Source organism: Phyllobates terribilis, unplaced genomic scaffold, assembly GCF_046119375.1.
Source record: "Phyllobates terribilis strain yellow unplaced genomic scaffold, ASM4611937v1 Scaffold_209__1_contigs__length_3470805, whole genome shotgun sequence".
NCBI lineage: Eukaryota > Metazoa > Chordata > Amphibia > Anura > Dendrobatidae > Phyllobates > Phyllobates terribilis.
The window spans coordinates 222,110-236,850 of record NW_027362969.1 but is presented as its reverse complement, the minus strand read 5'-3'; the positions used below and the strand labels follow the sequence as shown (position 1 = coordinate 236,850).

Sequence of the window (14,741 nt, the reverse complement as noted above, 5' to 3'; positions counted from 1 at the left end):
ATCAGTTATATCACACTAGGAACGGCGTAAAAAATAAATAAAACCAATTCTTCACCTGCTACTGATTTGTTTATTATGTCCCCAAAGATCCCAGTAAGGCTCTGCTCACATTTATCCTGTGCTCTGCGCTGAGCACTTACACCAGAGTTTCCGTGTAAATCTCTGAAATACATGATTCAGCCGGAACCCATGACGGAAGATTCCCTGTAATGAGACAGATATAGGCCACTGTGGACGCCGTCTAGCCTGGGATCCCACGGTGTCATTTGTTTTAGGCGTGCATAAAAGTGCGGTTGGCCACAGTTTTGTGCACTTCTGAAAAAAAGGACACCGCTACACAGAGGCCAGACGGTGTCCAGAGTAACTCTGCTGCCTCATTACAGTGAATGGATCCTGCAGGGGTTTCATCTGAATTACATCACTTGGAAATTTAGATGGAAACCCCGATGTAAGTGCTCAGCCTAGAGCGCCGGATAAATGTTACGTAAAATGTTCCCAATAAAAGCTTCAACTCAGTCCTCAAAAAAAGCTAGTCCCCACTCAGGTCCGTCATCTGTTAAAAATATAAGGGACTTCCAAGTTACTGGTAGCAGAAAGGCTCTGGAAAAGCAAAATGACCCTTGCCCCCCAAAAGAAATTCAGAAAATTTTGTGCTCCCAAATCCAAATGCCTATTCTACAATAATTTGTTCTCCAATTGTCAAATAGCACTCTGTCCCCCCCAGATCTCACCGTATGGCTAAGCGGTACGATACAGCCACATATGGGGTATTGACACTTTTAGAAGAAATTGTGTGACACATTTCGGCACCATTTTTACCCATTGCCCTGTGTGAAAATGTAAAATCTGAGGGTAAAACATTTTTTTGTGGTAAAAATATAATTATGATTTTTTCACTGCCCAATGGTATAAATTTAAAAATTAAAAAATACTCACTACTTCCCTAGATGAATTCCTTGAGAGGTGTAGTTTACAAAATGGGGTCATTTGTGGGGGCTTCTGCTGTTTTGGCATGTCAGCGACTCTTCAAATGTGACATGGTGTCTGCTGCCTATCCCAGCCAACATAGCGCTCCTTTCTCTTCCGAACCCTGCCGTACACCAAAGCAGTGGTTTTCCCCCACATATGGGGTATCGGCGTACTCAGGAGAAATTGTACAACAAATTTCATGGTGCAATTTCTCCGGTTATCCTTATGATAATGCAAAATTAGGGGATGAAAAACATTTTTTATGGGAAAAATGTGAAAATTTTATTTTCACGGCTCAATATTATAAACTTCTGTGAAGCAGCTGGGGGTGCGAGGTGCTCACCACACATCTAGATAAGTTCCCTAAGGAGTCTAGTTTCCAAAATGGTGGCACTTGTGGGGGGTTTCCACTGTTTAGTCACATTAGGGGCTCCCCAAATGCGACATGGCGTCTGCTAATTATTCAAACAAATTTTACATTCAAAAAGTCAAATGGCGCTCCTTCCCTTTCAAACCCTGCCATGCGCCCAAACAGTAATTTGCCTCCACATATGGGGTATCAGCGTGTTCAGGAGAAATTGCACAACAAATTTCATGGTGCAATTTATCCTATTACCCTTATGATAATGCAAAATTAAGGGATGAAAAACGGTTTTGTGGGAAAAATGTGAAAATTTTATTTTTACGGCTCAATATTATAAACTTCTGTGAAGCAGCTGGGGGTGCGAGGTGCTTACCACACATCTAGATAAGTTCCCTAAGGGGTCTAGTTTCCAAAATGGTGGCACTTGTGGGGGGTTTCCACTGTTTAGTCACATTAGGGGCTCCCCAAATGCGACATGGCGTCTGCTAATTATTCAAACAAATTTTACATTCAAAAAGTCAAATGGCGCTCCTTCCCTTTCAAACCCTGCCATGCGCCCAAACAGTAATTTGCCTCCACATATGGGGTATCAGCGTGTTCAGGAGAAATTGCACAACAAATTTCATGGTGCAATTTATCCTATTACCCTTATGATAATGCAAAATTAAGGGATGAAAAACGGTTTTGTGGGAAAAATGTGAAAATTTTATTTTTACGGCTCAATATTATAAACTTCTGTGAAGCAGCTGGGGGTGCGAGGTGCTTACCACACATCTAGATAAGTTCCCTAAGGGGTCTAGTTTCCAAAATGGTGGCACTTGTGGGGGGTTTCCACTGTTTAGTCACATTAGGGGCTCCCCAAATGCGACATGGCGTCTGCTAATTATTCAAACAAATTTTACATTCAAAAAGTCAAATGGCGCTCCTTCCCTTTCAAACCCTGCCATGCGCCCAAACAGTAATTTGCCTCCACATATGGGGTATCAGCGTGTTCAGGAGAAATTGCACAACAAATTTCATGGTGCAATTTATCCTATTACCCTTATGATAATGCAAAATTAAGGGATGAAAAACGGTTTTGTGGGAAAAATGTGAAAATTTTATTTTTACAGCTCAATATTATAAACTTCTGTGAAGCACCTTGGGGTTCAAGGTGCTCAGCACACATCTAGATAAGTTCCCTAAGGGGTCTAGTTTCCAAAATGGTGTCACTTGTGGGGGGTTTCCACTGTTTAGGCACATCAGGAGCTCTCCAAACTCAACATGGTGTCTGCTAATTATTCAGACAAATTTTACATTCAAAAAGTCTAATGGCGCTCCTTCCCTTCCGAACCCTGCAGTGCGCCCAAACAGTGGTTTTCCACCACATATGGGGTATCAGCACGCTCAAGAGAAATTGCACAAAAAAATTTGGGGTCCATTTTTTCCTGTTACCCCTGTGAAAATAAAAAAAATTGGGTCTAAAGTAACATTTTTGTGAAAAAAGTTAAATGTTAATTTTTTTTTTCCACATTCCAAAAATTCCTGTGAAGCACCTGAAGGGTTAATAAAGTTCTTGAATGTGGTTTTGAGCACCTTGAGGGGTGCAGTTTTTAGAATGGTGTCACTTTTGGGTATTTTCTGTCATAAAGACCCCTCAAAGTGACTTCAAATATGATGTGGTCCATAAAAAAATGTTTTTGTAAATTTTGTTGGAAAAATGAGAAATCGCTGGTCAACTTTTAACCCTTATAGCTCCCTAACAAAAAAAAATTTTGGTTCCAAAATTGTGCTGATGTAAAGTAGACATGTGGGAAATGTTATTTATTAACTATTTTGTGTGACATATCTCTCTGATTTAAGGGCATGAAAATTAAAAGTTTGAAAATTGCAAAATTTTCTAAATTTTCGCCAAATTTCCGATTTTTTCACAAATAAACGCAAGTTATATGGAAGAAATTTTACCACTATCATGAAGTACAATATGTCATGAAAAAACAGTCTCAGAATCAGGGGAATACGTTGAAGCGTTCCAGAGTAATTACTTCATAAAGTGACAGTGGTCAGAATTGAAAAAATTGGCCCGGTCACGAAGGCAAAAACAGGCTCTGGCGCGAAGTGGTTAATCTAAGGAATTGGCCTACCGGTATTGACCGAATCATTGCTGGAGGATGTGACGAAGATGCCAGCAGTAGAGAATTCACCGCTGTATCTTTACGGAATAGAGTGGATTGTAAACAGTTATGGGCATCCCTATATATCTTCACATCCAGGAAATCGATGGAGTCCGTGTCGTATTGATATGTAAGGTGAATGTTTAAATGATTCTGATTCAAATCATTCATAAATTGATGTAATTCTTTAATGGTCCCCTGCCAGATCAAGAATATATCATCTATGTATCGCGTCCAAAAAAGAACGCGGTCCATAGATGGATACTGATCTGACAGGAATAGGTCCCTCTCCCACAGCCCCAGGAATAAATTAGCATATGCCGGTGCAAATGCCGCACCCATTGCGGTACCCCGGAGCTGTAGGTAGAAGGACCCATTGAATAGAAAAAAGTTATGAGATAGGGTGAACTCTAGTAGTTGGATAATGAGATCACTCATATCCGTTGTGTTGGATGAAGACTGCAGAAAGAATTGGGTAGCCCGTATTCCATCTGCATGGGGAATATTGGTATACAATGATTCTACATCACCTGTTACGAGAATGGTATCCCCATCTATGTGAAGCCCATCTATTTTCCTCAAGAACTCAGAGGTGTCTTTGGTAAAAGAAGGTAGTGATTCTACCAGCGGCTGCAGTTTGGTGTCAATGAATCGATTTACATTTTCCAGGTAATTCCCTTTCCCTGAGATAATTGGTCTCCCTGGTGGTGTTTGGCAGTTTTTATGTATTTTTGGTAAAAGATACAGGGTGGGAATGGAGGGTTCACTGACCTGGAGTGCTAGATGTAGTTCTTTTGAAATGACTCCATTGTCCCTAGCTATTTGTAAGATAGAGGAGAGTTCCGTCTGATATTTTATTATGGGATTAAAGGTTAGTTTCTTATAGCATTCCACACTTCTCAATTGGCGGAAGGCTTCATCCTCGTACATTGATTTAGGCCAGATCACCACATTCCCACCCTTATCAGCTGGTTTAAACACCACATCTGGCAACTTACGCAGCCGCTGGAGACACTGTCTCTCATCTCTAGTCAAATTATCTAATGTTGGGTAACGTGGAATTTTCTCAAAGTCTTTGCTCACCATTTTAACAAATACATCAATGGTGGGACACGTAGATAGGGGTGGGAATTTCTGAGAGCGTGGTCTAATAGAGGAAGGGATCTTACCCCCTATCGGACTGTTATGTTCCTCCGCCAGTTCTTCCAGGTTGGCTAACGCCTCCTGTTCCGTCTCTGTGGGAAATAAACAAAAGGCGGCCTCATCATGGAAGTATCTTTTAAATAGTAATTTCCGTGCAAAAAGATGGAGATCTTTAATGGCCGTAAACCTATCGAATTGTGCTGAAGGGCAAAACATCAAACCTTTATTCAACAACGAAATCTCCTGCTGGGAAAAAGAGTGAGAACTTAGGTTAATTACCTTCAAGCTGCCTCTAGATTCTGGTGAGTAGTTATAGTTGCGCTTGTTAGGAGGGAACCGTAACTCGCGTTTCCGTTTTGGAGTAGATACAGAGACGGAAGAGGAGGCGTCAGATGCCTCGCTGGTCGGCGGGTTTGATGAAATAGATGGGGTGCGATCCCTAGTTAGGCCCGGGGGAGTAAGTTTCTTCCACCTATATACTCTGCCCATCGAAAAATCCCTCTGGTCTCTAGTTAGTTTTTTGGCATGGTTCGCCTGGATGTCCTTTACCCACAAGTCCATGGACTTATTCATCTGTGCATCAATGGAGTTAATTTGATCCACAGATAAATCCACTTTTGCATTGGAGACCGTCTTTTCAAGGGATTTATCAATCTCATTGATGGACTTGAGATTGAGTTGTATCAATAACTCCATAAATCTCTTAGATGTGTCATTACACACTTGCTCCCAATCCCTAATAAAGTCCTTATCTTCAATCAGAAAGGATGGTATGACCCGTACCCTAAGGCCTCTAGGGATCAACTGTTTCAGAATGTAATTTTCAAGGAAAGCTTTATTCCACCAAAGGCGTGTCCTTTTTAACAATAGGTTCCTAATTACGTTAGTAGCTATATCAACCTGTGAACCAATAGAATCCAAAGCTGCAGCACCACTGTTACCAAAAACTTCATTAATTTGTCCCTGCCAGGATAGTTCCCTGGCTTTTAGGTCCATATTCAGAGTAGACGGAGCCTGTGCAAAACACAGTAAAATTATCAGATATATACAACACTGAATATAACAGTATAAGACACTGATCATATTCAGACCCGCAAATCAACGGGCCGGTAAGTAATCGTGTACTTATTATATGGACCAACGTGAAATGGCAGACCATTCGGTAAGACACATAATATAAGAGAACCACCGAATGATAGGTCCAATACAACAAAAGCAATTCAAAAATACCTTTATTCAAGTTATGGTTAAAGTGACACTACATACACAAGGAAAGCCGCATTATAATAGTCATACAGCAATGTTATAATATATACTGGACTCTAAGATATATAGATGAATAAGAATAGATAAACATCAAGCAGGTTAATACATGGAAGGAAGGGGACAAACAGAAAGGGGTTATATCACCGAAATGGCAACTAAGAAAACATGTGAATGGCCAAATCATAAATATATATATATGTACATGGCAGTGTGGAGAGGAAAATTCCCGTGTGCTCCATGTCATTTAATAGTACATATACCCCATGCTTATCCATACAGTCCAGAGTAATCAGTGTGTAAGCCCAAATATAGAGTGTATCTACCTGCACAGAAGTCCAGTGTGTATAAATGGCATCAAGCGGCGCAGCCCCGACGCGCGTTTCGGACACACGTCCTTCGTCAGGGGGTAGCGTCCATATGAACCAGCACGTATAAAAATACTAATGTGACCAATCGGTAAGCACCGGGTGTCCTACATAATTAGGATCGCCCGCAATTAAGCTCCAAATTGAGGCGGGCGCATACAGCTGGTTATCCGCCGGTGTATACAGGCAGCGCTTGATGTGCACGCATGCGGCGGCCGGAGGGACCGGAAGTCGCGGGCATCGCGTCATGCATCAGCCGACGACGGGAACACACGTGACCCGGGTCACCTGATGCATAGAGACACGTGACCGCAGCCTCACGGAGCACAGACGGCGCATGCGCGCAGCGCTTACCCGTAGAATGGGCATCAAATTGTCCTCTGTATCCAAGCAACCACGGGAGATCAGGAAGCCAGAATGGAGAAAGGAACACAAGAGGAATAAGGATCACGCAGATAGAGACAACTCGGGGAATCAGAGTGACAATAAGTAAGTGTGAGAAAAGTGAAGTGACTGTGCAAATCATACAAATATAATCATATGTTATGTATATACACATCGACCACAATGGGAGATATGCATAGAGAGGAAGAGGGATAAAGTGAACATGTGCTATATATCAAAGACCTATAATGGCCAGTTAAAACATTAAGGTGTGTGTGTATATAGAGTATAACACAGTGTATATATCCATATTTGAATATATTTGCGTATACATACATATCAAATATAAAGTGTTTACGTGCAATAAATAGAGTAACATGAAAAAAAGGGGGGGGAAGAAAAAAAGAGAAGAGAAAAAAAAATATATATAAAAGATATATATAAAAAATAAAATAAAATTTTTTTTTTTTTACATATAAATATATAGATAGATAGTAAAAACAATCAGATAATACATCATCATACGTATGGAAATAATATACAGGTGAGACATTCTATCCCATCAAGAAAAAATTATATTTTTATATATAAAATATATAAAGAAAGAAAAAAGGGGGAGAAAGAGAAGAACAATATAATAACGGCTTCCAATCTTCAATCCCGAAATATGTCATAACACTAGGATCCCACTCCGATGCTAGATCAAAGGCCACATCAGAAATAAACTATAAGAGGGGAGAGAGAGTTAAAATTACTATCATATAGAAAATAAATAAAAACATGTTAAAAACAAATTAAAAACAAACAGGCAGGTTCAAGGACTAGATTGGTCACAGAAATGGAACGTAACTCATGTTCTCATTGAGTCCCAAAGGACAGACAGTTTTCAATGTCCAGATCCATCTTGTTTCTAATTGGGCCAGACGTTTACTTATCTTACCTCCTCTAATGTTAGGTGGAACCATATCAATCCCAATTACTCTAAGTAATGAGGCGTCACATCCGTGAAATGTCTTGAAGTGTCTCGGTATTGTCTTCAAGAGCGATGGATCATTGATTTCTTTTGCTGCTATAATACCAAGAACATGCTCGCGTATCCTAACCTTTAATTGGCGGGTAGTTAATCCCACATAGATTAATGAGCATGGGCAAGTGGCATAATAGATCACTGCAGTTGTGGTACATGTAATGAGGTGTTGGATATTATATATTGTAAGTCCGTCCGAGCTTTGAAATGTGTCGGATCGCACCACATTTGAACATGCCACACATTTACCACAGGGTCTACAGCCTTTGAGTGGTTTCACTTTAGACATAAAAGTTGTTCTTTCATTGGTATAGTGACTTTTCACTAGATCGTCCCGTAAATTACGTGACCGACGAAAAGTGATATTGGGTTTCGGGCTCAAATATCTCGAGAGCACAGGGTCAGATTGTAGGATGGGCCAAGATTTGTTTAGAAAATAGCGCATCAGATTAGTTTGACCATGATACTGTGTGATGAATCTAAGTTCTGTTCGTTGGCTGTGTCTTATTTGAATATAGTTCATTGTGTCTAGAGGTATGTTTAGCCCTATTAAATGCTCTTTTGACGGAGAGACGGCTGTAGCCTCTCTCCAAGAATCGCATCTTTAATATATCGGCCTGTTGTATAAAATCCGCATCACTGGAGCAGATTCTCCTTAATCTAAGGAATTGGCCTACCGGTATTGACATGAGTTACGTTCCATTTCTGTGACCAATCTAGTCCTTGAACCTGCCTGTTTGTTTTTAATTTGTTTTTAACATGTTTTTATTTATTTTCTATATGATAGTAATTTTAACTCTCTCTCTCCTCTTATAGTTTATTTCTGATGTGGCCTTTGATCTAGCATCGGAGTGGGATCCTAGTGTTATGACATATTTCGGGATTGAAGATTGGAAGCCGTTATTATATTGTTCTTCTCTTCCCCCCCTTCCCCTCTCCCCCTTTTTTCTTTCTTTATATATTTTATATATAAAAATATAATTTTTTCTTGATGGGATAGAATGTCTCACCTGTATATTATTTCCATACGTATGTTGATGTATTATCTGATTGTTTTTACTATCTATATATTTATATGTAAAAAAAATTTTTTATTTTATTTTTTATATATATCTTTTATATATATATTTTTTTCTCTTCTCTTTTTTTCTTTCCCCCCCTTTTTTTCATGTTACTCTATTTATTGCACGTAAACACTTTATATTTGATATGTATGTATACGCAAATATATTCAAATATGGATATATACACTGTGTTATACTCTATATACACACACCTTAATGTTTTAACTGGCCATTATAGGTCTTTGATATATAGCACATGTTCACTTTATCCCTCTTCCTCTCTATGCATATCTCCCATTGTGGTCGATGTGTATATACATAACATATGATTATATTTGTATGATTTGCACAGTCACTTCACTAGTCTCACACTTACTTATTGTCACTCTGACCCCGAGTTGTCTCTATCTGCGTGATCCTTATTCCTCTTGTGTTCCTTTCTCCATTCTGGCTTCCTGATCTCCCGTGGTTGCTTGGATACAGAGGACAATTTGATGCCCATTCTACGGGTAAGCGCTGCGCGCATGCGCCGTCTGTGCTCCGTGAGGCTGCGGTCACGTGTCTCTATGCATCAGGTGACCCGGGTCACGTGTGTTCCCGTCGTCGGCTGATGCATGACGCGATGCCCGCGACTTCCAGTCCCTCCGGCCGCCGCATGCGTGCACATCAAGCGCTGCCTGTATACACCGGCGGATAACCAGCTGTATGCGCCCGCCTCAATTTGGAGCTTAATTGCGGGCGATCCTAATTATGTAGGACACCCGGTGCTTACCGATTGGTCACATTAGTATTTTTATACGTGCTGGTTCATATGGACGCTACCCCCTGACGAAGGACGTGTGTCCAAAACGCGCGTCGGGGCTGCGCCGCTTGATGCCATTTATACACACTGGACTTCTGTGCAGGTAGATACACTCTATATTTGGGCTTACACACTGATTACTCTGGACTGTATGGATAAGCATGGGGTATATGTACTATTAAATGACATGGAGCACACGGGAATTTTCCTCTCCACACTGCCATGTACATATATATATATTTATGATTTGGCCATTCACATGTTTTCTTAGTTGCCATTTCGGTGATATAACCCCTTTCCGTTTGTCCCCTTCCTTCCATGTATTAACCTGCTTGATGTTTATCTATTCTTATTCATCTATATATCTCAGAGTCTAGTATATATTATAACATTGCTGTATGACTATTATAATGCGGCTTTCCTTGTGTATGTAGTGTCACTTTAACCATAACTTGAATAAAGGTATTTTTGAATTGCTTTTGTTGTATTGGACCTATCATTCGGTGGTTCTCTTATATTATCTCCCTGTTATAGTGGAGCAGTGACCGGCGGCTCCTCACATCTACTGTGCACAGACTAGAACAGGGATGGACAATTTCTGGAGTTTGCATGAAAGAGCTTCTGCGGTTAAAACAAGTGATCACAGATTCATGGGCTACACAGGATAGGTGATCACTTATTGATTGGAAACCGCACCGATTGGAAGAATGGATCAGTGGTCGAGTCGCACATGAGCTCCAGTCTAATGGGGAGAAAAGCTCCACATTCTGCCGATCGGTGCAGGTCCCAGTAGTCAGACCCCCACCAATCAATAAGTTATCACTGATCCTGTGGAGAGGTGATTACTTGTTTTCACCGGAGAACCCCTGTAAGTCCATCTTTGACGCTCTGCTCCAAGTATTTCATCTCTAAGGCCACAGCCCCACTATCAGTATTCAGTCAGGATTATTCTCAGGAGTGGGAGCCAAAACCAGGTGAGGAACAATCAGAGAAAAGGTAGAATAGAAACAAGTCACCAATTCTGGATTTATCACCCACTCCTGCTTTTGCCTCTCACTACTGAGAAAAAATACTGACCAAATACGGATAGTGAAGCCGTGGCCTCATTGAAAAAAATCTTTTCCTAGTTAATCTCAGCGAGAACAAATGACCGCCATACACAACATAATCCACTATAACAACACCAATAATACCACATACAAAAGGGACAAATATCACCACACCATGACCAGACCACATATTACCACCACATAGTGACCAAATACTACAATACTGATCAGGAATACAAACCACAATACTAACAACACTGTCACTATACATATGAGCTCTGTATATAGTGTCAGTGTACAGGTAATACAGTGATCACCAGTGACATTATACACAGGAGCTCTGTATATAGTGTACAGGTAATACAGTGATCACCAGTGACATTATACACAGGAGCTCTGTATATAGTGTCAGTGTACAGGTAATACAGTGATCACCGGTGACATTATACACAGGAGCTCTGTATATAGTGTACAGGTAATACAGTTATCACGAGTGACATACACAGGAGCTCAGTATATACTATATAGTGTAAGTGTACAGTAATACACTGACTCACCAGTGATGTCTCTAGGTGAAGTTCTTCATCTTCGCTTTTCTTCATCTGGCACAGTCCGCCATCACTTCTTCCAGCCAGGAATCATCTCTGCAGAAAATAACACACAGTTATCAATAACTGATCTCTTTTAGAGCACATTCCCACTTTTCCCCAGGATTCTACACTACACCAGTTGAAGAAATAAAGCGACATAGTGGCGCCCTGCACAGTAACAGGACCCCCCTTTTGTCCCCTCTTATGGAAAACAGTTTCCTAAAAAGTAAATTATATTACAGAAGTAATAATGTCCCTAATTGGACTCTAAAGTAATAATGTTCCCCATTCGCCATCATAAACTAATAAAGTTCCTCAATCTGGCCCCTAAACAGTAATAAAGTCCCTTGTCCAGCGTGGCCACCCATCTATCCAACCTGACCCCCCCCCCCATATATCCATTCTGGTCTCCATGTGTCCAGCCTGCCCCTCCCATATATCCATCCGGGCCTCCATGTGTCCAGCCCGCCCCCCTTCATATATCCATCCTGTCCCCCTCATATATGCATCCCACCCCACCCCATATATCTATCCAGGTCCCCATGTGTCCAGCTTGCCGCCCTTCACCTCCATGTGTCCATCCAGGTCCCCAACTTGGCCACCTTCACCTCCATGTGTCCGATCATGCGTCCAGCCAGCCCCCCCCTTCAGCCCCGTGCCTCCATCCATAAGTCTCCCCATGCGTCCAGCCAGCCCCCCCCTTCAGCCCCATGCCTCCATCCATGTCTCCCCATGCGTCCAGCCAGCCCCCCCTTCAGCCCCCTGCCTCCATCCATATGTCACCCCATGCGTCCACCCAGCCCCCCCTTCAGCCCCATGTCCCCATCCATGTCACCATGGGTCCAGCCAGCCCCCCCCCCTTCAGCCCCATGTCCCCATGGGTCCATCCAGCCCCCCTTTCCGCCCCATGTCCCCCTCCATGTCCCCATGGGTCCATCCAGCTCCCCTTTCCGCCCCATGTCCCCCTCCATGTCCCCATGGGTCCAGCCAGCCCCCCCCATCAGCCCCATGTCCCCATCCATGTCCCCATGGGTCCAGTCAGCCCCTCCTTCAGCCCCATGTCCCCATGGGTCCAGCCAGCCCCCCCATTCAGCCCCATGTCCCCATCCATGTCCCCATGGGTCCAGCCAGCCCCCCCATTCAGCCCCATGTCCCCATGGGTCCATCCAGCCCCCCCCATTCAGCCCCATGTCCCCATGGGTCCAGCCAGCCCCCCCCATTCAGCCCCATGTCCCCATGGGTCCAGCCAGCCCCCCCCATTCAGCCCCATGTCCCATTGGGTCCAGCCAGCCCCCCCATTCAGCCCCATGGGTCCAGCCAGCCCCCCCATTCAGCCCCATGGGTCCAGCCAGCCCCCCATTCAGCCCCATGGGTCCAGCCAGCCCCCCCATTCAGCCCCATGGGTCCAGCCAGCCCCCCCATTCAGCCCCATGGGTCCAGCCAGCCCCCCCATTCAGCCCCATGTCCCCATCCATGTCCCCGTGGGTCCAGCCAGCCCCATGTCCCCATCCATGTCCCCGTGGGTCCAGCCAGCCCCATGTCCCCATCCATGTCCCCGTGGGTCCAGCCAGCCCCATGTCCCCATCCATGTCCCCGTGGGTCCAGCCAGCCTCATGTCCCCATCCATGTCCCCGTGGGTCCAGCCAGCCCCATGTCCCCATCCATGTCCCCGTGGGTCCATCCAGCCCCATGTCCCCATCCATGTCCCCGTGGGTCCAGCCAGCCCCATGTCCCCATCCATGTCCCCGTGGGTCCAGCCAGCCCCATGTCCCCATCCATGTCCCCGTGGGTCCAGCCAGCCCCATGTCCCCATCCATGTCCCCGTGGGTCCAGCCAGCCCCATGTCCCCATCCATGTCCCCGTGGGTCCAGCCAGCCCCATGTCCCCATCCATGTCCCCGTGGGTCCATCCAGCCCCATGTCCACATCCATGTCCCCGTGGGTCCATCCAGCCCCCCCTTCAGCCCCATGTCCCCATCCATGTCCCCGTGGGTCCATCCAGCCCCCCCTTCAGCCCCATGTCCCCATCCATGTCCCCGTGGGTCCATCCAGCCCCATGTCCCCATCCATGTCCCCATGGGTCCATCCAGCCCCATGTCCCCATGGGTCCATCCAGCCCCATGTCCCCATGGGTCCATCCAGCCCCATGTCCCCATGGGTCCATCCAGCCCCATGTCCCCATGGGTCCATCCAGCCCCATGTCCCCATGGGTCCATCCAGCCCCATGTCCCCATCCATGTCCCCATGGGTCCATCCAGCTCCATGTCCCCATGGGTCCATCCATGTCCCCATGGGTCCATCCAGCCCCATGTCCCCATGGGTCCATCCAGCCCCATGTCCCCATGGGTCCATCCAGCCCCATGTCCCCATGGGTCCATCCAGCCCCATGTCCCCATCCAGCCCCATGTCCCCATGGGTCCATCCAGCCCCATGTCCCCATGGGTCCATCCAGCCCCATGTCCCCATGGGTCCATCCAGCCCCATGGGTCCATCCAGCCCCATGTCCCCATGGGTCCATCCAGCCCCCCCTTCAGCCCCATGTCCCCATCCATGTCCCCATGGGTCCATCCAGCCCCATGTCCCCATGGGTCCATCCAGCCCCCCCTTCAGCCCCATGTCCCCATGGGTCCATCCAGCCCCCCCTTCAGCCCCATGTCTCCATCCATGTCTCCATGGGTCCATCCAGCCCCCCCTTCAGCCCCATGTCTCCATGGGTCCAGCCAGCCCCCCCTTCAGCTTCATGTCCCCATCCATGTCCCCATGGGTCAATCCAGCCCCCCTTCAGCCACATGTCCCCATGAGTCCATCCAGCCCCCCCTTCAGCCCCATGTCCCCATGGGTCCAGCCAGCCCCGCCTTCAGCCCCATGTCTCCATCCATGTCACCATGTGACCAGCCTGCAACCCCTCCATATATGGATGATGACCAATGCTGGGAACACTCACCCAGAAAAACGTGGCTATTGCACTTGACTTGAAGGTGAAGCAGGGAGAGCTGTAGCCGGGGCCGGCAGCCTTGTTTCCAGGGTGATGGTGAGAGAGCAGAGTGCAGGTCACCGCATACTCAGCCCAGGAGCCGGCTTAAAAGGCCAAGAGAGCAGGAGAGAAGAGGGCGGTGCGCGGTGCTGGTGCGGTGTTACATACCCGGACGGGAGCCGGTGTTACAAGGCCAATTCCAAGGGAGCAGGAGCCGGGACTGGAGAGCAGAGCGCGGCGTCGGCGTATCGAAAACCGGCAGGGGAGCAGAAAGAGGAGAGCGTGACGTCAGCGTGTCACCTGACACCACACAACTGCCAGCCACCAGCGGGAAAGCAGAGCGCGGTGCGTGTCACCGCCCACCAAGATCACGTCCTCCTGTCATGTGACTATGCGCGTCACCCGCTGTCACCACTGAATAGTAGGAGCGCCGCACGCGACGCTACATTTCCTTCGGCTGCGCTTTTAAAGGGCCCGCACTTTTTAAGAGCCCCCGCTACCAATTCTCTCACTCTCTCATCGGGGCCCACCGGGAATTTATCACACCAGGCCAGTCCGACCCTGCATGGGCCCATCAGGTAAAGTGATGGAA

The 14,741-nt window shown here is 45.7% G+C and overlaps 1 long non-coding RNA gene across 1 annotated transcript in view; it reads right to left on the bottom strand.

Moving 5' to 3' along the window:
• LOC141213715 (uncharacterized) overlaps window positions 1-14,418 on the bottom strand; it is a 70,044-nt gene extending 55,626 nt beyond the window's left edge. Inside the window, exons 1-2 of the long non-coding RNA XR_012283082.1 lie at window positions 14,120-14,418; window positions 11,144-11,230 (exon numbers count right to left, since the gene is read on the bottom strand). This is a non-coding gene — a long non-coding RNA (uncharacterized lncRNA). The remainder of the gene's footprint in view (window positions 1-11,143; window positions 11,231-14,119) is intronic.
• Window positions 14,419-14,741: the final 323 nt, after the last annotated feature.